Consider the following 24,610-nt stretch of genomic DNA (forward strand, 5'->3'; position numbering starts at 1 on the left):
CTGCTCTCTGGATCGGTACACGATGCTCTCCAAACACCTAATGATAGTCTCCCTCCAGAATGATTGAAATTGGCCCCGGTCCAGAAAATAGGCTTCAGGGTCTCGTCGTTGACAAAAGTTAACAGAAAGGTAAAAAAAAAAAAAATTTGGGCTCTATTGAGCCAGGATGACAAATTTTGCTTGGTCATCCGTGGTCTGATTCTCTCTAACACTTGTGTTCAGGCAGGTGTAATAGTTTCTGTAAATAGTTGTGGGATAAATCTTGGCTTTTTTTTAAAGTTATATTTATGGCCTTTTTTGTGCCTTTATTTGGAGAGGACAGTAGAGAGCAGACAGGAAAGCATTGGGCAGAGAGAGGGAGGCAGGATCAGCAAAGGACCTTGAGATGGGAATCAAACTCAGGTCGCTGTGAACGCATTTGCGCCATGTCGGCGCACTAACCACTAGGCTATCGGCACTGACAATCTTGGCATTTTTAATATGTTTATGAAGGCAGCTACAACTGAGAGAGAAACAAAATTGCTCCACTGTACAACAAGTGGTGGGAAAAAAAAATTGTCAACTCTGTCAGGTTTTATGTCTGATGGTTGAGATGGTTGCGCTCGCAAAAAGTCTGTGATGTGATAAAGGTTGTTTCATGATTCTATATTGAAGGATATTATTGAAGTATAAAGATTTAAAAATTACAATTAATTAGTGTTTGAGGGATGCTTAAATATTATTATCCTTAAATAGAGGATTTTAATATGTCATCAAATGATTCCTGTTTTAAATATGCCCAATATGATTTTCTGATACATAAATATTGTTACAGTGAATGACATTTTAGTGGGTGTCGTGGTAAAAAAAAAAAAAAAAAAAAAAAAAAAAAGTATATTCGTTCTTTTTTACTCAGAAAAAATATAATATTAAACAAGACACGTTTTACAAAAAAATAATAAAATAAATTAAGGCTATATTACAATTTTTCATCTTTTTCATCTTTGATCCTAAAGTATTACAGTAGCTGCAGTTCAGTATATATGACCAACACAGTGAATCGACAAGATTCATTTCACTTTCTCAGAAATCATTAACAATCAGACTTTAGACACTGTAAAAGACAAAATCTTTAATGACCCTAAAACACATCAGAGTGAGTTTCATCATTTTGATCACATTCACAAGCACATGACTAAAAAGATAATGTGATGTTTTTTTTCCAGAGTTTAAAAAGATCAAAGTATCATGCCAGTTAGAAAAATACATTATATGTATATATACACACTTTCCAAAATAGGCATATTATAACATATTAAATAACAAAAAATGTGGCTAACACAAATGAAGCATAGAAAAAAGGTTTAAAGAATTGTTAGAAAAACTATACACAAGGGTACACTATGCAGACTTGATGGAATCCAGAAAGGAACTCAAAAGAATGTATACCCTCCATTAACCAAAATATCCCTTTGGACATCTTTGAAACGCCTCTTAAGCCGGGTTCACACTGTGCGATTTATAATAGTCCTTTACGATGGTTACTTGTCAGACTGTACGAACATGATCCTCATGTCACACTGTGGGATCTCAGCTGTTATTAATGTCAGACTGTACGACAGTCAAGACGTGTTAAAAACGGACGCGCGCATGAAAACTTGTCCGGAGTTTTACATCATCAAAACATACACATTCGATGACAGTGAGCTGCGTTACACACGGGACTGAAATGGTGGCTAACAGCGACATCTCTATCATTAATTTTGATCACGGCTTGTCTTGAAAAACGAAGACATTTTGACGTTCGTCGTAGGAGAAGTCACACTGAAGGATTGAGCGCCAAATCTTCTGACACTGCCAGAATTTCAGAATTTCTTTTAGGATTTGCAAAATTTGTCTCAGACGACCAAATCGTGGCCAAAATCGCACAGTGTAAACCAGCCTTTAGGCAGCTTCAGTTGTGCAAGAGCAGCTCTCTTTGAATGGGGAAACATGAAATTCTCCAAAGCTGTTCACCCCCAGCTAGAAATGTTATTGTTATAAGAATGTTTTGAGAACATTATGCTATGTTCTGGTAATGTTTTCAGTGGCAAGTTTTATTTTTGTTCCCAGAATATTCTCCTAAAAAGGTAGGATAACATTATTTAAAAACATTGTAAAAAAAAAAAGTTTAGTGATAACATTGTTAGAACATTATCCCCTAATGTTCTTATAAAGTTTTTATTTACCAGAAATAAAAACCAGAGGTTTAGATGTTGATGATTTGTTGAAAATTGATCGAGGTCAGTGCTTACTTCAGTTAGGCAGTTTGACTCTTGATTGTTTTAGTGTTAGTGTTTCTCTGGTGTTAGTGTTTTTGTCTTGGTCTGGGTATTTAAAGGAATGTTGTAAAAGGCTCAGGGCGATTCTGTACAAAGATCAGCCCGTAATGCTGAGTGTCTTCCAAACACTCAGCATTATGTGTTTTTCTAAGGTCAGGTACAGTGACATGTGTTTTTTTTACCAGGTATGTCATGTAAAAACTTAGTAAGTAACATTGTAACTGTAACACTAACTTTGTAAGGAACACATAACAACACAGCGAAAAGGATTTCTAATATGTTGAGCATTTTGTTGAGAGTAGCCTACATTTACCTGTTGAGACGTGCCTTCACAAGCAACCGTAACAGCTTTTGTGATGTTCGAGCCGACGGATGTGCGACCTGCGAAAGGTGCGCTTGCAAAATATGCTGTATTTTTGTAAGTCCATAGGTGCCGCTAGTGTCACACAACACCGTTTTCAACTAAAAACAGAAAAATTGGTATGCGTTTTTGCAGTTCATTTACGCAACAACAGCGTTTTGGTCGCCTGAAAACGCAAACTTTTGAAAACGGGTTTTAAAGTGCAAGTTTTTGAAAACGGTCTCCATGTAAACAAAAACACGAATCAGTGAAAAACGATGACATCATGCACATGCGTATTACATGTTTAGTCTATAGTCTTTCATCGCCATCTAATGGCCTGCCAGCAAAATACAGCGTTTTTAGTCATTTTCACGGATTTATATGAAAGGGGATCATTTTGACAATGGTGTCGTATACGTGGAAAACTCAAAGGAAAACTTCTCAGTTTTAATCATATCATTGTTGTGTAAACGTGTTTAGGACACAGATCTAAATCAGACACAACAAATAAGAAACTCCATGGCGTCAATTTAAATGTATGCCAGAATTAATAATTCAATTAATAATTTTCAATAAGTGTAATATAATTAGTATTAGCAGCCTATTATAAATTAAAAGTAAAATGTAATTATAATTAAGTAGGTAAATAAGTAGGTATAATTAATTATATAAGTAGTCTATGATAAATAAAAATATCAGTATTCTTTAAAATAAAAAAAGTTGAAATTATAACTGATGATGAACAAAATGCACACATCCTCTGATAGTTACAGTATGATTGTCTTAAATAATTTATAAGTTTTCGTAAAAAAATAAACTTCCCTATGGAGAAAATGAAATAGTTTTAGTCATGATTTTTGTTGAAATTACTGCATTTTTAAATTATTTGAATGCATTGGCTGACCTCTCATGAGTCTAGTCAATATAGTTGTATTTTATGTAACCAGCTTTAGTTAATGTTTATTGGAAGATAATAACGTTAGTTAGACTCTAATTGCAGCAACACTTCACTAACGTTAGCTACCATAATTTGATGTCAGTTAGGCTACATTTACTTTTACATTTACAAGTTCGTTGTCATTCAACGTTTATCTTCAGTTATTATATTTGTAGTTAAAGTTAGAATTACACTGTAAGGAGGTTGCATACACTTAGTGGTCACTTTATTAGGTACACCATTATGATTTAATGTAATTCAATTCAAAAGCTCTAGCATAAATTCTACTTTTATTAAGTTTATAATCAGCCAGAAATGTAAATTCAATACTGAGGTCACAGTTAAAGGTGATGTTGCACTACATTGTATTCAGAGGGGTTTCTTATTTTTGGCTCACCTATTTACATACATGAAGTGGCCGGAATATAAAACACATCTGGATATAAAGCAAGTAAATATAACAACACCTCTCAAACTATGACCTCAATGCTAAAACATGTGATTGAATTTACACCTCTATTACAGCATAAAAAAATCCTGAACATTTTAGAAACATAAAAGCAGAATTTATGGCTGAGCTTTTTACAGTATCATAATGCAATAAAAAGTATATTTTCCACAAATTTGCATAATTTGTTGGATGAGCAAAATAATCACCCAGCTTTTTTCATCATGCTATTGTGTGGAAGAATACAAATTTGAATAACAATAGTGGTTTGTATATCACAACAAAAAACGTTGGGTTATTTTTAACCCAACATTTTTAGTGAGATGGATATATATTTTTTCTCATTTAATTTCAGAATCTGTATTGGAGTACTGAGCCAAAATAACAGAAGTGTGTGCTTTCATTTCTGTAATCTCAGCCTCATGAATGTTGTTTCTTTTGCACAAAAAGAGTTAAAAAGCTTGTTCCCTTTCGATACTTCACTCGTACTGCGTATGGGGAAAAGTCTCCCTTTTTCCCCATCACTGAAGCCTTTTTCAATAACGCAGTGTAACTGCACCGTCATTGGTTCACTCATAGACAAGTTGTTGAACCAATGGCGGCGTGGCATAGCTGCGCGGCCTATGGCGAGAAAGCGCGCGAACTTTCCCGCCGAAATGGGTGGGGTTAAGGGCTATATAAGCAGGCGTTTCGCCATAGGATTTCAGTGCTTTCTCCTTCAGCGACGACTTCTACTTCTCCTCGCTGATCTCCGCCTGAAGCCGAAGAAGCTCGCCGCCTTCTAGAAGCTCTCGCCGCCGTCTGAAGAGGCTCCCGCAGCGGACTCAGCTGGACTCGCCGGTCGGAGACAGCGCCGGCGCCCTCGCTGACTGCAGCCTGCAGCGCCGTCCTCGAGTCGCCGCCTCCCGCTTCCCGCTTCCCGCTTCCGGCCGCTTCCTAGCGTGTCTCCTGCCGCCATCCGGCGCGCCTTCTTGAGAGCTTCTCCGTGGCTTATTGCCGCTCTAAAAGAGCATTAACAGCGGTTTTCACCACTTCATTTGAGCTTCCGCGGCCCTCGCCGCTCTAAAAAGAGCCCCCCAATCGCCGTTATCACGGCGGTGGCGTTGATGCAAATGCCGCGCCACTCATGTGGCACGTGCAGAGCCCCTCTGCACAACGACGATGGTCACAGCGAGTGCGTCGCTTGCCTGGGCAAGTCCCACGCTGACGGCGCGCTCGCTGGAGCCTCATGCCCGCACTGCGAGAGCATGAGTCTCGGTTCCCTGCGCTCGCGGGTCGCCTTCTTCACTGAGGGCGATCTCGCCACTCGCGCACTCTCGTCTCCTTCCTCCCGCAAGCCGGCAAGGAAGAGACAGCGGGGTAGAGTGACCCAGCGCCCGGAGTTTGGCGAGCTCACGCCGGCCCAGCCCCCGCGTGCCTCGCCCTCTCCTCCAAGGGAACATTCTCCCATCTTGTTCTCCCGACCCGAGCAGCGACCTCGTCTCGTTTGGAGGATCGGACGACGAACAAGATGACTCCATGTCCCTCGCTGCCTCCGAAGCAGAAGGTTGGGCTGGCGAGCTGGAAGATCCCGCTCCCCCACCTCCTTTGGAGCCCATAGAACATGGCCAAGGCATGGATGCCGAACTCTTCCGCATCCTGTCCAGGCCATCTCGCAGCCGCCTGGACGAATGGTTCCTCCCAGGCCGCCGCCAAGCGCCTCGCCAGCGCTCAGCTCCTTTCTTCCCCGAGGTCCACGAGGAGCTCACTAAATCGTGGCGCGCTCCGTACTCCGCCCGCCTCCACATGACGCATCGCTCTGCCCTCACCACCGTTGACGGCGCCGAGGAGAAGGGATACGAGCATCTGCCACCCCTGGATGAAGCGGTGGCTGCTCACCTCTGTCCTCCCGCGGCTGTGGGATGGAAGACAAAGAGGGCCCTTCCTTCCAAGCCCTGCCGGACCACATCCACTCTGGCTGGACGGGCTTACACCTCGGCGGGCCAGGCTGCCTCTGCGCTCCATACAATGGCCATTTTCCAGGTCTTCCAGGCCAAACTCCTCCGCTCGCTGGATGAGTCTGGTATAGACGCACCGGCCTTCAAGGACCTCCGCAGCGCCACCTATCTAGCCCTGCGAGCCACGAAGGCTACGGCCCAGGCCATTGGCCGCTCAATGGCCAGCCTGGTAGTGTTGGAACGCCACCTGTGGCTCAACTTGACGGAGATAAAGGACCTGGACATGACGGCCTTCCTGGACGCTCCGGTCTCTTTGGGCCAGCAGTGGATGGCTTTACCGAGCGCTTCACCGCGGCGCAGAAGTCGTCTCAGGCTATGAGACATTTTCTGCCCAAGCGCTCCAGCTCTGCTTCTGCTTCCAGCCGCCTCAGGACTGCGCCGGCTCAGCAGAACAAGCCAACGCCACCCGCCGCCCAGGCAGCGCCACCTAAGGAGCACCGCCAGCGCTCACGCCCTGCAAAGCGCCCTCCCTTCCCGAGACGCCAGGGACCCCGGCCCAAGATTGTGCTGGACCCGGTGACTCCAAAGACGTCCTGATTTCTCAAAAAGGAAGAGGATGGGGGATTGTCTCGTTGCGACCGGACCACCCCAAAAGCTCCTACGTGCAGTTTCCCCTCCGCCTCGTTTAATTCCGGGCATGGGAAACATGCTTCATGTTGTAGCTGGGCCCACACCTGTTGCGCCCACTCAAAACGCCGTTTTCACGGTGAACACTATTTTACTTCATCAAAAAGAGAGCAAATTTCCTCTTCCACCTCTCTCGGTGTGCGGCCCCCTCTCCGGCGGCCTGCCATCCCATGTCATTCAACCCCTTGTCACTCGGGCCGAGGCTTGGCAAGCCATCCCCGATGTGTCAGAATGGATCCTGGGGATCGTAACTCAGGGCTACTCGCTCCAATTTGCACGACGGCCCCCTCGCTTCGGCGGGGTGCTTCAAACCTCGGTGAACCCGGACGACGCTCACGTCCTCCGTGCCGAGGTTATGACGATGCTAAGAAAGGGAGCTGTGGAAATAGTTCCCCCTGCGGAGCGCGAGTCAGGCTTTTACAGCCGCTACTTTCTGGTCCCCAAGAAGGATGGCGGTCTCAGACCCATCCTAGATCTCAGGCTTTTGAATCGCTCCCTCATGAGACGGAAGTTCAAAATGCTGACGCTGAAGCAGATCCTCGCGCACATTTGCCCCGAGGACTGGTTCTGTTCGCTGGACCTGAAGGATGCGTATTTTCACATCCAGATAGCCCCCCATCACAGGCGATTCTTGAGATTCGCATTCGAGGGGGTAGAGTACCAACATACGGTCCTGCCTTTCGGGCTGTCTCTGGCTCCTCGCACTTTCACCAAGTGCATGAACGCGGCGCTTTCCCCTCTGAGACAAATGGGAATCCGGGTTCTAAATTATCTCGATGACTGGCTCATCCTAGCCCGTTCACGAGCCGAGCTGGTGCTACAGCTCGGCCTTCTTCGGATGCAGCCTCTGCAGTACTGGTTGAAGTTCCGGGTTCCTCCAAACGCCTGGCGGCACGGCCGCCTATGTCTCAAGGTCAATCGGGCCTGTCTTCTAGCCCTGAAACCTTGGTTGAACCCTGCCTGGTTCAGTCTTGGAGTACCCCTGCAGGCGGTCTCACGAAGGACGGTGCTCTCGACGGACGCCTCCAACTCGGGTTGGGGTGCTGTGTGCGAGGGCAGACCGGCCTTCGGCTCGTGGAGTCACGAGGAAAGCCGTCTACATATCAACTGTCTAGAGATGCTAGCAGTGATGAAGGCCCTTCAATCTTTTCAGGCTCACTTGACAGGACGCCATGTTTTAGTCCAGTCGGACAGCATGACAGTGGTGTCGTACATAAACCATCAGGGAGGTCTCTTGTCCAGCCGCTTGTGCGCTCTGGCGAAACGTCTTCTGATATGGGCTCTGCCAAGACTTCAGTCGCTCAGAGCGACTCATTTTCCTGGCAAGACCAATCTGGGCGCGGACATGTTGTCGCGGAGCAACATCCCCTCAGACGAGTGGATGCTCCACCCCCAGACGGTTCTCACGATTTGGGAGTTCTTCGGGAAAGCGGACATAGATCTCTTCGCCTCAGAAGACAACTCTCTCTGCCCAACATTTTTCTCGAAGGAGGTCGATGCTCTGGTCATTTCGAACAAAATCAGGCCAAAGCGAAGTTCGTTTTGTGTTCTTTTTGGAAGTTCGAAATGCCTTGCCAAAGCGAACTTTCAGGAAAAGTTCGCTCCAGCTGCAAAACACCTTCGTACCACCATTGGTCAGTAACGATAACGTAATAGGAGGTGTGTGCTGAGGCTCCGCCTTCACTCGCGTGGGACGCGTTTTTGTCTCATTCCGTGTGTTTGAATTCGTCGAGGTAAGATCTCTGTGGTTGAAAACATGAACACACTGGATAGCCGCTTTATAGTACAAAATGAAGTTGTGCTTGTAAAACAATAAGGCACTAACACTGTTTTTCATGTTTGATACTGTAACGGCGGGCGTACACGGTGCGAATTCTGATGGTCGGAAGATCGTATGTCCACGCACACAACATGAGTGAGTTTATCTGAAAATCGCGCGGACGAGGTGATATATGACACGATTTTTAGACCTGCCGATTTCTGAAGCGAGAGAGAGAGAGAGCATGCGAGAGGAGTGCGAGCTCAAATCAGAATACCCTTTGTGACATGCTGGATAGAAAATAGGCACATGTGAAATCATTTTATTTTTCTCATCGACTAGTTTTTTTAAGCCATTAGTTGACTAATCACATTGATTAGTTGATTATTCACATTCAATTTCTTAAATACTGGAGAGAATAAACTATTTTAATTAGAATTTATATAGCACTCAAGTGCACGCATAGCTTGCCATAAAGAACCGGCAAAAGAAACGATTATGAATTTGACAAAAAAACAGCAAGTAGATATTTTAATTGTTTTTTAATAATATAATGTTTTCTAAATCAGTGATGGCTGCAAAGATGAAGTTGACATTGCTGACTCTCATCTCCGCAGTGGATGTGCAGAATGCACATTTCATTTGGATTAGGCCTACATAATCAGAGAGTAGCCCATTTATTTTCGTTTTGAATTACTTAGTTTAAAAGAAGACATTTCAAGCTTTCTATAGATAGCCTATTTTTCTCGTGTCTGTGAGGCAAACAGCCTATAGTTTCAGTTCATTTAGCCTAGTCGCGCTCCAGATCAAGTGCAAGTGATAGCGCTCGCGCATCCATGAATATATTTGCTTCTTATTTATTAAATCCAGGCATCTGGTTGATGAAACATTGATTAAAATTAAGATACAATTTTTACAAAACGAAATTCACATTAAAGAAACGCTTTCTACAAAACAAAACTTAATGAAGTGATTAAAATCATGTATGACCCACTCCATGTTTCCAGATGTAGGCTATTGCGCATATATGATGTATTGTTCACTTGTCTTAATCAAATAGATGAAATTAAAAAATATAGGCATATTTAAACATGAATATGAAACTAAATATATTTTCTTTAATGGCTACCAACACGTACAGTACAGTGAAATTTCATGTCGTGGTCAAGAGCGGATCATGAGTCGTATCAAGCATAATTTATTTTTTAACCTGATAACTGTAGCTCTTGGGCGATCCGCTGTAAAATATCATCTCAGACGACCCTGTCATGTATAGCCTACACTGCTTGACACATCATACAGCGCTCGCCCAAAATTCAGCGAGTTTATTCTCCTTTTCAAATTCACCATGGCGCTGTCATCTTCATCTCTATCTTCTTCTTCTGTGGTTTTTCTTAGCTCCTGATTGGTTAACTTCAAATAGATTGAAAAATCGGCTCGTTCAACCGCACACATGTCACGAATTCAAACCGATAGCTCCCGAACTTTTTTGACATGTTTAAAAATAATCGTGAGGTTGGGAAGTGCTCGTAAGGCACTCTGCTCGGCTCGTAATTCCTCACACATGATACGAGCCGCGACCATGCGAGCATACACGATTTCCACACGATTGAAAAAAATCGCATGCGAATTCGTACGACAGCAAAAACCGCACCGTGTACGCCCGCCTTTAGAGAGTTTAAAAATACTTTGCTTACACTCTTAAAAATAAAAAATCCCAAAAGGGATTTGCAGTGATGACAACAGAAGAATCATTCTGTGATCCCTAAAGAACCTTTCAGTGACAGTTCTTAAAAATAACCATTTTCCTCTCAAATGGAAGATTTTTTAAATAATCTAAAGAACCTTTTTCCATTATAAAGAATCTTTTGTGAATTGGAATGGTTCCATAGACATTGAATGTTCTTCATGCAACCAGATGCCAATAAAGAACCTTTTTTACTTTGGAGGGTGTGTCCTTTCCCAGAAGAGTTATTGTAGACACAGAGTCCTCTGATGCTGTTGAAAATGTCTTTCATTAACTATACGGAAAGAGTCTGCATGACCATATATGAACTTTCAGTAGCTTCTGTAGACACACCCACTGTATACAGGGTCTTTCATGCAAATTACTACCCAGGTCTGGGATCTTAATTAAAGCAAATAACAATTGTTAGTTCATGCCACCATTTTGAAGATGTTTTGTCTTGGTCTTGGTATTTAAAGGAATTTTGTAAAAGGCTCAGGGCGATCCTGTACAAAGATCAGCCCGTAATGCTGAGTGTGTTTTTCTAAGGTCAGGTACAGTGACATACGATGACTTTTTTTTTTTTACCGGGTATGTCATGTAAAAAATGTGGTTGATGCCGTTTTTAATGGGTTTATAGCTAATATACAATGTTAGTTTACTTAGTAAGTAACACTGTAACTGTAACACTAACTTTGTAAGGAACACATAGCAACACAGCGAAAAGTATTTCTAATATGTTGAGCATTTTGTTGAGAGTAGCCTACATTTACCTGTTGAGACGTGCCTTCACAAGCAACTGTAACAGCTTTTGTGATGTTCGAGTCGACGGATGTGCGACATTGCGAAAGGTGCGCTTGCAAAATATGCTGTATTTTTGTAAGTCCAGGTACCGCTAATGTCACGCAACACCGTTTTCAACTAAAAACATTTGTATGCGTTTTTGCAGTTCATTTACATGACACCAACGTTTTGGTGGCCTGAAAATGCAAACATTTGAAAACGGGTTTCAAAGTGCAAGTTTTTGAAACGGTCTCTGTGTAAACAAAAACACCAATAAGTGAAAACGATGACATCATGCACATGCGTATTACATGTTTAGTCTATAGTGTTTCATCGCCATCTAATGGCCTAACAGCAAAATACAGCGTTTCTAGTCATTTTCACAGATTTATATAAATGGGGATCATTTTGACAATGGTGTTGTATGTATGCGGAAAACTCAAAGGAAAACTTTTAACCATATTGTTGTTGTGTAAACGTGTTTAACACAGCGATTGATAACAGCGATCAGCGGGGCGAGAGCGTTCATCGATGGCAGAGAAATACGTCCAACCTAGATGTACTGTATAACAGGTAGTTAATTCTGAAAATGTTTACATTTTGTTCATAAAGTTTTTCAGCTTTATCCTTTTATCGTAATAACGGAAAGTTTTATGGGGACTTTAGAGTTTGATAAATAATTCCAAAGTGTAATAGGTTTATTTAACCCAAATGTGAAAAGAGGATGGTTTATGCAAAAGTTCCATTAAGTTATGCAAGAAACCTGTTGCCTATAGAAAACACTAAAGTTAAACTAGTACTTTTGTCTTTTTTTCTTTCTTGATGTCTCTTTATGTTTGTTCTGTCAATGCCAGAGGTTTAAGAGATTTACTTAGAAGGTAAGCTTTTTTTTTTTGTACTGCAGAGCTAAAAATGCAGACTTTTATTTTACTCAAGAAACTCATGCATGTGCAGAAGATGAATCTTTTTGGAAGAACCAATGGGGGAGTGAAATATGGTTTTCAAATGGAAATAATCGATCAGCAGGCGTGGCTATTTTAAAAGGAAACTTTAAGGGTCAAATTCTACATAGTGAAAAAGACGTTTCAGGAAGATTAATTATTTTAGTATGTGAATTGGAGCAGAAACAATTCATAACGGTTAATATTTATGCCACCAACAACAAAATTAGAAATCAGACTCTCTTTGTCAACTTAATTTGAAATTTTCAGAAGCTAAGGTTTTATGGGGAGGTGATTTTAATACAGTATTTGATGATAACTTGGATAGATGGCCTCCAAAACCTGCAAACATAAATTGTGAACTTAAAAATACATGTTTGCGTCTTGGACTTATGGATATTTGGCGTGAAAGGAACAAATTGCAGAGAATGTATACTTGGAGCAATAGAAGTCTGTCTTTGCAGTCACGCATAGATTTTTGGTTCATCTCCAATGACCTTGAAGATAAGGTCAAAGATGTGATGATAGAACCAGCCCTATTAACTGACCATAAACTTATACTTATTAAAATTTACTTGAGCAATTGTTTTTCTCAGAATAATACTTCGAGTTACTGGAAACTTAATAATTCATTACTTAACAACTTAGATTTTAAACTAGAAATTAGTAGGACCATTGAAAAATTTTGGAAACAAGCTTGTAATTCTGGTAACTATGGACAAAATTGGGAACTAACAAAATTTGAAATTCGCAAAATGGCTATTAAAAAAGGGAAGTATTTAGCAAAGCAAAGAAGAGAAAATGAATCACAAGTCATTAAAGCAATATTAAATTTACAAATAAAATCTAACGGTAATCTTAATGAACATGAGAAAGAAAATCTGATTTTATTACAAAGTAAACTAGACGACATATACATAGAAAAAACTAAAGGCGCCTTTGTTAGATCCAGATGTAAATGGATTGAAAAAGGAGAGAAAAATACAAAGTACTTTTTTGGATTAGAAAGGAGAAATGCTGAATATAATACAATAACTAATTTGTCAGTCAATGGAAGTATTACCAATAATCATAAAATAATCTCAAAACATGTTGCTAGCTTTTATCAGGACTTATACTCATCCGCTTCCACTGGTTCTGGCATAGATTCTTTTTTAAATAACATCTCCACAAATGCTAAGAAAATAAATGAAGAATTTAGAGAGATTTGTGATGGAAGAATTTCCTTACCTGAACTGGTGGAATGTGTTAAACTTTTAAAAGACAATAAAACACCGGGGAATGATGGCTTAACAGGAGAATTTTATAAAGTATTTAATGACAAACTCTCTCCTTTCCTGCTATCTGTGTTTGAAGAAGCCAATGAAAAAGGTGAACTTCCTCCGACTATGAAACAGGGTATGATTACTTTAATTCCCAAACCAAATAAGAATAAATTACACATTGAAAACTGGAGACCCATTAGTTTACTTAACAATGAATGCAAAGTTATTTGCTTTAATTTTTGCCAGAAGACTTAAACATAGCCTGAACCAAATTATAGATGAAGAACAATCTGGCTTTATGCCCAAAAGACACATAAGCAATAACATACGTTTAATTTTAGACATGACAGATTACAGTGACCTTCTTCCGAATGATAGCTTCATACTATTCATTGACTTTTATAAAGCCTTCGACACCATCGAGCATAACTTTATATTAAAATCTATTTCCTTTTTTGGTTTTGGTAACTATTTTCATAAGGCAATTCAAACCTTGTATAATGGGTGTTCTAGTTCTATTAAACTGAAAACAGCCACATCAGAAAGATTTAGTATATCACGTGGTATTAGACAAGGCTGCCCGGTGCCTCCATTTTTGTTTCTCTTTAGTTGCTCAGACAATGGCTACACACATAAAAATGTCTCCCTTTTCAGGAATTAATGCTGTTGGTAAAAAGTTTAAAATTTGCCAACTTGCAGATGACACAGCCATCTTTTTGAGTGACCGAAACCAAATTGGGACTGCAGTAAATAGTATCAAAACATTTAGTGATGTATCAGGGTTGGTAATGAACATTAATAAATCAGTTTTGTTCCCCCTGAAAAATTGCAATCTGGCCAGTTTTGATGGAATACCAATTAATGAAAAAGTGACATATCTTGGAATTGTAATTTGTAAAAATAAAGAAGAACGTCATAAGTTAAAATTTTGATCCAATTGTTAAAAAAATACAATCTAAACTAAATTCATTGTTAATGAGAGACTTTATTTGGCATTAATTTGGCATTTATTTGTCTTAATATCAAAGGCAGAAGGTATATCACGCTCTGTATATGTTGCCTTATCGCTGGATATCCCAAAAAATACAATCAAAGAATTGGATAAAATACTGTATGATTATATCTGGAGGAAAAAAAACCCATTATCTCAAAAAATATGTTATCACAGGATGTAGAGACCAAGGTGGTCTGGAAGTGCTGGATTTTCATACTATAAATAATACTTTTAAAATAAAATGGATTATAGAATTCTTGAAAAGACCTGACAGCATCTGGAATGCTTTTCCATCATATTTGTTCAATACTCTTGGTGGCATACATTTTCTACTGAAATGTAATTTTTCTATTGATAAAATTCCCTTGAAATTAGCTGACTTCCATAAACAAGCCCTTCTATCTTGGATATTGATCTATAAACATAACTTTAGTCCACATAGATACTTTATCTGGAATAACAAAGAAATCCTTTATAAAAAGAAGTCTCTGTTTTGTCAACATTGGTTTGATAGAGGAATTCTGTTGGTAGGACAGTTACTGAACAAAGATGGTTTTCTCATGTCATATTCAGAATTTCTTCAGAACTTTAACTTCCCAGTGACACCAAAAGAATACGCAATTGTATTTGATGCAATCCCTACAGGTGCACTTCAAAATTCTAAAACACATATCATTCACAGATATTAGTGCTGAATTTAATAGAATTTTTATTGGAGATACAGACATTACAAAGAAAGAATACACCAATAAATATATTAGAAATCAAATTTCGTGCTCAGTTCCACCTGCTGCAAAGTTTTTTTGGTATTCAACCATGGGTGATTTAAATTGGGAAAAGGCTAATACTACTATTTATAAATACTGTATTAATAATAAAATAAAATAAGTTTCATTTAAAATTTTACATCAAATTTATCCTGTTAAAGATACGCTAAGGAGATTTAAAATAAACATAGAAGAGTCCTGTGTCTTTTGCCAATCAAATAGGGAGACTATTTTTCATTTATTTTATCACTGTGTGTACACCAAAAAATTTTGGTCTGATTTGGAAGAATTTATAATCACAAAATTGAATGTAAACATCAGAATCAATATTTTTGATGTCATGTTATACTTTGATTTATGTGGTTTGTCCAAAAATGTAATTTTTGTTATTCAACTGTTTATTATCTTCGGAAAATACCATATTCACAAATGTAAATGGTCTAATTCACAACCTTGCTTTAATGTATTTCATCTGGACTTTAAATCATATTACAAAACAATAGAAAACATGCAAAATATGAAGGCTAAAAGAACATTTCATCTCCTGAAGGAACTGATTAATTTTTAATTTTCCCCTTCTATATATTATATTAATATGTTATTATCCTCTGGTCTGTACATGTCATTTTTTGTTGTGCAGGTTGCACAGTATTTGTAGTGTTCTCTGTACCTATTGTCCTGTGCATTGTTCATAATAAAGTTCGTAAAAAACAAAAAAAAAAAAAACAAAACTATTTTGAACTTTGACCGCGGCGTGCGCGCTAGCTGCGCTCCGCTGCGTCTGCGCTTTGGTCGACGCAGTCCTCGCGCGGCGCAAGCCATTGAAACAATGCATTCTGGGAGCCATGGATAAGTTTCGTGTGATGCACTCAGAATGCATTGCACCATTGAAGCATGTCACCATTGTTGAGATTCATATGCTGATTCTTGATGTCTGTGTGTGAGTAAAACTCACAGGAGCCCAAAATATGTAAATGGTGTGTTATAACTTGTTTGATGTTCTGATTAAATTCTATTATTCTCTTGCTGTAGAATCATAACAATAAAACAGAATTAATAACATACTACCCGTATAAACCTCCCACATAATATCAATGAGTTAAGCCAATATATGATGATTATGTTCTTATCATCAATCAGCTTATAGCATCTGATTATATTTTCTCTTGCTGTTCTCACCATAACAAACAGACACAGCTGTCAAGAGAAAAACTAATGTTAAAAAGTCAAGAGCCTGACTAAAGCACACACTGATCGCCACAATGGTAACATCAAATCAAACTATTACTTTCAAATAAGTAATCAACATCTAAGCCTCTTCTTAATTCTTAATACGAACTTCTGTAGATGTCTGACAGAAATAAAGTCAGTCTGGTTAGTAATAAGTGAAGCTAATGTTGTTTGTGGAGTTGTTTAATCAGGGGCCGTATTCACAAAACATTTTATCTTACCACTAAGAGTTCTCCTAAATAGCAGTAAAAGTTCTTAGCTAAGAGTTTTCTCTTAAAACCTATTACCTGCGTGAAGTTGGCCCCCCACCCAACGCAAAACGTCTGCAAAATAGTCTCAATCGTTTGTGCTCCGTTTGTGCTGGTTTGTGCCGTAAAAATTTTCGTTTGTGCTGCTTTGGTTTTTTAGATATTAAAAGAATATTTATAGGTCATTCTCAGGTCACTCAGCCCCCCACATATTCCAAATTCATCGAAAATAGTCTCAAACGTTTGTGCTTCGTTTGTGCTGGTTTGTGCCGGTAAAAGTTTCGTTTGTGCTGCTTTCGATTTTAAAATATTAGACTTTGAATTATAGGCGATGACGTCACTCAGCCCCCCCCCCCCCCCCCCACATGCTCCAAATTCACCCAAAATAGTCTCAATCATTTGTGCTTCGTTTGTGCTGGTTTGTGCCGGTAAAAGTTTCGTTTGTGCTGCTTTTGATTTTAAAATATTAGATTTTGAATTATAGGCGATGACGTCACTCAGCCCCCCACATGCTCCAAATTCGCCCAAAATAGTCTCGTTTGTTTGTACTCCGTTTGTGCTGGTGAAATTTTAATTTGTGCTGCTTCTGTTTTTAATATATTAAAATAACTTTTATAGGTCATTCTCAGGTCACTCAGCCCCCCACATGCTCCAAATTCATCGAAAATAGTCTCAATCATTTGTGCTTCGTTTGTGCTGGTTTGTGCCGGTAAAAGTTTCGTTTGTGCTGCTTTCGATTTTAAAATAGACTTTGAATTATAGGCGATGACGTCACTCAGCCCCCCCACATGCTCCAAATTCGCCCAAAATAGTCTCAATCATTTGTGCTTCGTTTGTGCTGGTTTGTGCCGGTAAAAGTTTCATTTGTGCTGCTTTCGATTTTAAAATATTAGACTTTGAATTATAGGCGATGGCGTCACTCAGCCCCCCACATGCTCCAAATTCGCCCAAAATAGTCTCATTTGTTTGTGCTCCGTTTGTGCTGATTTGTGCTGGTAAAAGTTTAGTTTGTGTTGTTTCGATTTTTTTATTTATTTATTTATTTTTTTTAGATAGGCCTATGCCTGTTAAAATAATATTTATAAAATCTCAGGTCACTCAGCCCCCCACCCCACATAGGCTATGCTTCAAATTCACCCTATAGTCTCCTTTGTTTGTGCTTCATTTGTGCTGGTGAAATTTTCGTTTGTGCTGCTTCGGTTTTTAAAATATTAAAAGAATTGGCAATTCATTCTGAGGTCTCTCAGAACCCCACATGCTCCAAATTCACCACAAACAGTCGCAATCGTTTGTGCCGATAAAAGTTTCATTTGTGCTGCCTCGCTTTATAAATATTAGACATTGATTGCATTGAAATGAATGACACTGAACGGCTGTAAATGCAAATCGCATAAGAGCATATTATAGTGACTATTAGGCTATATACCAAAGCATAGACATTTAACAGAAATAGTAGGAGCAATGTGATTTCAAATTAAGTCTGTTTGCTTTCCTCCTTTTCAGTGACAAGCGCGTGTCAGAAACGGAAAGTTGTTGCATCAAAAAAGCTGCATCAGTCCGTGTAATTACTTCAATTAATTAGCCTACGTCAAGAAAATACGACTTATTTAATTGTCTAACTAAACCAAATCGAAAAAACAAATATAGGCATTCGTTTAATTTGATTTTACTTGAAAATAAACAAAGACAAAAAGAATTAAGCCTATATAAGACTTTTTTTTTTTTTTTTTTTGTATTTTTGGTTTATGGGTTAAACAAATTAGTTTATGCTTTAAAATTTGTTTCAAATGTGTGGGTGGCCCCTAAAATACTCATTTTGGCTTTATGTGGTCTAAAACAACACTGAGGAATTTTTTATTTATTTGTAGGCCTATTTATTTTATTCTTAAAAGGCCTAAGTAAAACCTAATGATGCAACATGTTTCACTCGTTATTACAAGCAGTTTTTGTTTTGTTTTTTTATTCTTATAAATAATAACATAATTTGTGTTTCATTGGAAAAACCTAAAATATCAGAAAACAATGGAAGGGATTGCGCAGGCGCCTCCGCGGACAAGAGAAGTAGGCTATTGTTGTGCTCCGCACTATAGATGTAGGCTACATTGGCAAGAAATATATGAAACAACCAATTAGAAAAAAAATAAATAATAACTAATATGCAGAGCAGTAGCCTACATAAGATGAACTTGCATGATGGGACATGCAAGACATAAGTTGAATGGCGTTTCAGGGCGTCACTCATGCGAAACAAATATTAAAGAATAATCATATTTTTTACCCATGAATAAAATTACGAAAAATCTAGCTTTATTTTTCAGTTTTCAGTTTTTTTTTTTTTTACACAAAACAAAACACAAAAATCAAACTCTTTCTTATTCCTCTTTATTTCTTTTTAAGTAAAAAATCAAATCAGCCTACCAGGTGCACGGATGACGGACCCGGACCCCAATTAAACATCCAATATTGTTATTTCATTATTTCTTTACAAAAGCAAAATGAAAAAAAAAAAAAAAAAAAAAATAGAATTATCATCAATTAATTATGTAATCATGATCAATTATCCTTCAGGAAACACAATATTATATAAACCTTTCAACAACGTTGTACTTATTTGTATTTATTATTTATAAAGCACATTTCAATACAACCGAAGTTGTCCAAAGTGCTGTACATTAAAATGGAGAAATACAAGGCACAATTAATATAAAGCATACAAAACATAAAACACATACACATCTAGGAATCAATCACTCATCAGAGAGCATCTTGTCCGCGGAGGCGCCTGCGCAATCCTATCCATTGTTTTCTGATATTTTAGGTTTTTCCAATGAAACACAAATTATGTTATTTATAAAAATAAAAAACAAAACAAAAAAACTGCTTGTAATAACGAGTGAAACATGTTGCACCATTAGGTTTTACTTAGGCCTTTTAAGAATAAAATAAATACAAATAGATTAAAATTTCCTCAGTGTTGTTTTAGACCATATAAAGCCAAAATGAGTATTTTAGGGGCCACCCACACATTTGAAACGAATTTTAAAGCATAAACTAATTTAAGTTAAACCCATAAACCAAAAAAAAAAAAAAAAAAAAAAAAAAAAAAAAAAAACCTCTTAAAGCTAATTTTTAATCTTATATAGGCTTAATTCTTTTTGTCTTTGTTTACTTTCGAGTAAAATCAAATTAAACGAATGCCTATATTTGTTTTTCGATTTGTTTAGTTAGACAATTAAATAAGTCGTATTTTCTTGACGTAGGCTAATTAATTGAAGGAATTACACGGACTGATGCAGCTTTTTTGATGCAACAACTTTCTGTTTCTGACACGCGCTTGTCACTGAAAAGGAGGAAAGCAAACAGACTTAATTTGAAATCACATTGCGCCTACTATTTCTGTTAAATGTCTATGCTTTGGTATATAGCCTAATAGTCACTATAATATGCTCATGCGATTTGCATTTACAGCCGTTCAGTGTCATTCATTTCAATGCAATCAATGTCTAATATTTATAAAGCGAGGCAGCACAAATGAAACTTTTATCGGCACAAACGATTACGACTGTTTGTGGTGAATTTGGAGCATGTGGGGGGCTGATTGACCTGAGATTTTATAAATATTATTTTAATAGACATAGGCCCTATCTAAAAAAACGAAGCAGCACAAACGAAACTTTTACCAGCACAAATGAAGCACAAACGTTTGAGACTATTTTGGGCAAATTTGGAGCATGTGGGGGGCTGAGTGACCTGAGAATGACCTATAAAAGTTATTTTAATATTTCAAAAACCGAAGCAGCACAAACGGAAATTTCACCAGCACAAACGGAGCACAAACGATTGAGACTATTTTGGGCGAATTTGGAGCATGTGGGGGGGCTGAGTGACGTCATCGCCTATAATTCAAAATCTAATATTTTAAAATCAAAAGCAGCACAAACGAAACTTTTACCGGCACAAACCAGCACAAACGAAGCACAAACGATTGAGACTATTTTGGGTGAATTTGGAGCATGTGGGGGGGCTGAGTGACGTCATCGCCTATAATTCAAAGTCTAATATTTTAAAATCGAAAGCAGCACAAACGAAACTTTTACCGGCACAAACCAGCACAAACGAAGCACAAACGTTTGAGACTATTTTCGATGAATTTGGAACATGTGGGGGGCTGAGTGACCTGAGAATGACCTATAAATATTCTTTTAATATCTAAAAAACCGAAGCAGCACAAACGAAAATTTTTACGGCACAAACCAGCACAAACGGAGCACAAACGATTGAGACTATTTTGCAGACGTTTTGCGTTGGGTGGGGGGCCAACTTCACGCAGGTAAACCTATTCACAAAGCTGCTGAGACAAACTTTTACTAAGGAATAAACTGAAGTCTTAAGCTAAGAGTAAGGGCGGGGTTGACCTCGTTGCTATGGAGTATACACACAGTGATTGGCTGATGGGGGAGGAGTCAGCCATTTAATCATAGAAATATTGTAGAATGAGGTATCATGTTTCCATATTAAAATAAAGGTTTTAAAATACAAATGTTGCCATATTCAATTAAAGGTTTTAAAATGTAGGCTAAGTGTCACTAATTAAACTAGTACATGTTCTGTTTGATCATTTGTAAGTGTGAACTAATTAAAACAACTTCCATAGGCAATCAGGCATTATTTATTTATTTATTTATTAAAGATTTATTTTTGGCGTTTTATCTTAGATTCAAATCTATATGTAATATGTATTGCATTTATGAAGAAAAGGTTCAGCACCCAAGGCTCTACTGCTATTCCCTCAATGGTGTACAGTGTCTTTGGGTGGATTAGGACTGTTTGTGATTTGGTCTTAATAACTTAGGAGTCCTCTTGACTACTCCTAACGTTTCACAGATTTACGAGCTAGTTTTAGCGCTAAAATGCTTTGTGAAATACTCTTAGAGCAAAAATTTAGGACTCCTAAAATTAGGACTGACACGCCCATTATTTTTAAGAGTTTCTCCTAAATCGACAAGTTAGGAGCTACTTTTAGCCTTAAGATGTTTTGTGAATACGGCCCCAGATCTTGAGAGATGTAATGTATTTTATCTTCAGTTGATTTCATCCAAGGCTGTGGCTGGAAGTAGTTCTTGTGTTTCTCTTTCCTTCAGTGATTATGCTTGTTAACAGCAGGTGTTCTTCACTAATACAAAATCATTATTCAATCACTTAATTATCTCATTACCTCCAACACTGATTAAGTGTTACATTTAACAGCCTGTAGTGTGCACACTAAGCAGTGTTCATTTCATCTGGGCAAATCCATGTGGGGCCTACATGGAAACTGGGTGCAAAACTGGCTGGGTCCCAGTTAGATAGCCCAGGTCAAACCCATTTGGGCCCCACATGGCTCTGCTGGCTGGGCTCGTTGCTATGGATGATGTCAACACATTTACTAACTATGCCCACAATGATTGGCTGATGGGGGAAAAGTCTCTGTCAGCGATTTAATCATAGGGATATTGTAGAACGAGATATCATGTTTCCATATTCAAATAAAGGTTTTAAAATACAAATGTTGCCATATTCAAAGAACGTTTTTTTTTTTTTCGTAAAAATGTTGCCATATTGAAATAAAGATTTTAAAACGTAGGCTAAGTGTCACAAATTAAACTAGTATATGTTCAGTTAATTGTCCGCCTCTTACATGTCTGCGTCTCGAGAGATTGCAGAATTCAAGTGACAAATTATGCTTTATAAACAAAGTTTTGGAGGAGCGCGTTCAAACGGTCTATCTAATCAGCTCGAGGGAGTTTTCTGCATCCCTCCGCCAACCCGCTTTTCACTCTCGGCTGGGATATGGGGCGAACTCTGAGTTTGGGCTAAACCAATTCCAAGCTTGGAGTTTGGGCAAAATAAATTCCAAACAAATTCCAAGATTTGGAGCCCTCGATCCCCTTGGACAGCACGCCAAATACGCTTATAAAAAAAAATAAAAAAAAAAAAAAAAAAAAAAAAAAAAATATATATATATATATATATATATATATATATATATATATATATATAGCCTATATACTCTATTCGATCATTTGTAAGTGTGAACCCGTGAAAACAACTGCCACAGGTAATAGTACATTATTTATATATTTATTGAAGATTTATTTTTGGCATTTTATTGTATTCCATAAATCAAAATATGTATTGCATTTATGAAGAAAAGGAGCAGCACCTAGTTTTATCGCTATTGCCTCAGTGGTGTACACTGTCTTTGGGTGGATTAGGATTGTTTGTGATTTGGTCTTAGTGACTTAGGAGTCCTCTTGACTACTCCTAATGTTTCACAGATTTAGGAGCTGGTTTTAGCACTAAAATACTTTGTGAAATACTCTTAGAGAAAAAATTTAGGAGTCCTAAATTTAGGACTGACATGCCCATTATTTTTAAGAGTTTCTCCTAAATCTGTAAGTCAGGAGCTACTTTTAGCCTTAAGATGTTTTGTGAATACGGCCCCTGATTGTGTAAAATTTTAATATTGATTTTGTATAAAAACTAATAATAAATATATGATTATGTATACAATATGATACTGTCAATAAGTGAGCTGTTAAAATATATTTTTACAGAAAATGAAATACAGTAAGCATGAAGTAAATAACAAAATACACCTTTATATTGTATAAATCTAAACCCTACATGACACACGTTTACACTAAACAACAGAACATGGTTCATAACGCCAGCATAAATCTTTCAGCAGAACACGGTGCAATATACCTGCATTTTTCCTGTCTAAATATTCATTTAATTGTTAAGTACCAATATAGTAGTCAGCGGATCATTACGACAAAATAAGACACAGTTGCAAATCAGACGATATAAGTATTAGTAACTCAATAAAATGTCACAGATGAAGTTCTTTTCTCACAAAGAAGCAGAAGAGCCTTCTATTCCGGTGCAGATAATGAAAAGGCTGAACTAAATCAGCCAGCATAAAACAAATATAACAACCTGACCAGATGACTGAAGAGCTCTTTTTTATCAAAATACTGACTATTCCAGTCATAGTAAAAGGAACATATGTGATAACCAAGCTAACAGTAGTTACTACAATGAGATAAAACGCTCTTCTCTTCATGTGGTTTTCCTCCTCTCTCTCTCTCCTTCTCTCTCCTGGTCCTGACTGCTTCAGAGCTCTGAGAACAGCCACAAGACAAAACAACTGGATGGAGAGGAAGAGGAGGAACTGTGTGGAGAAGAGCAACGTATAAATATAAGTGGGAGATGAGACAAAAACAATCATGGAGAAAAAACCATAGCCGATGGTGATTATCCAGGCCGCAGTGCAGCAGATCACTTTATATCTGAGAGGTTTGTACTTCAGAAAGGTTACAGGATAAACCACTGCTAGGTAACGCTCAACACACATTATACACTGAAACAGAGGATGACCAGTGATGCCTAATCCAGCTAAAAACTGTGTTAATGATAGGAGAACTGGAAACAGAAACCAATTTGTGATCAGAATGAGCAAAGAATTCAGAGAGAAAATGATCCCACAAAGAGAGAGACTGATGTTGAGGAACTCTGCTAAAACTCCACTGCCTGTTCCTGTGAAGATGAGCCAGATCACATAGGAGTGTATAGAAACACCAGATATGAAGCTGCAGGCAAGCATACAAATTTCAAACATTCCTATCTCCCAAAATGGAAAAAATGTGCGGTTGGCAAATGAATGAGGTGTGGTGAAGTTCTTCATTAGTTCCATGTTTATCTTCTCCAACCAGAAGCACAAAATGAACAGTTGTGATCTATGGAAAGAAAGAAGTGTAAATGCACCAAAAAACAAAAAAACAAAACAAAAACAAGTCAATAAAATCACTAGCAGTCAACATGAAGCAGAAGATCTGAAGGTAAAATTACACATTCAACACAATACCCAAATTATACCCAGATAATATATTGCATTCTAATTTTAAGTATTATACCATAGAATAATATTAATTTAAATGTGTCGCTTTCATATATATGGTTTCAAGTAGCATTCACCTGAAGAGTGAATGTTCAGTCTCTCTGGCTTGACATGAAGCTCACTGCTGTTTTATATAGTCACTTCACAGCTGTCAGATTTCAATGATTTCATTTTCATCACATTGGACACAGGCTATGCAAAATGAAAATCATGAGGTTACAAAAAACGGACTGTCTTGAGTAAACAACTGGACAGAAAAAATATTGCACTTCTCTGTGGAAAATTAATTTCAGAACTCTGGGT

Source organism: Megalobrama amblycephala, unplaced genomic scaffold (genome assembly GCF_018812025.1).
Source record: "Megalobrama amblycephala isolate DHTTF-2021 unplaced genomic scaffold, ASM1881202v1 scaffold338, whole genome shotgun sequence".
NCBI classification, from domain to species: Eukaryota; Metazoa; Chordata; class Actinopteri; order Cypriniformes; family Xenocyprididae; genus Megalobrama; species Megalobrama amblycephala.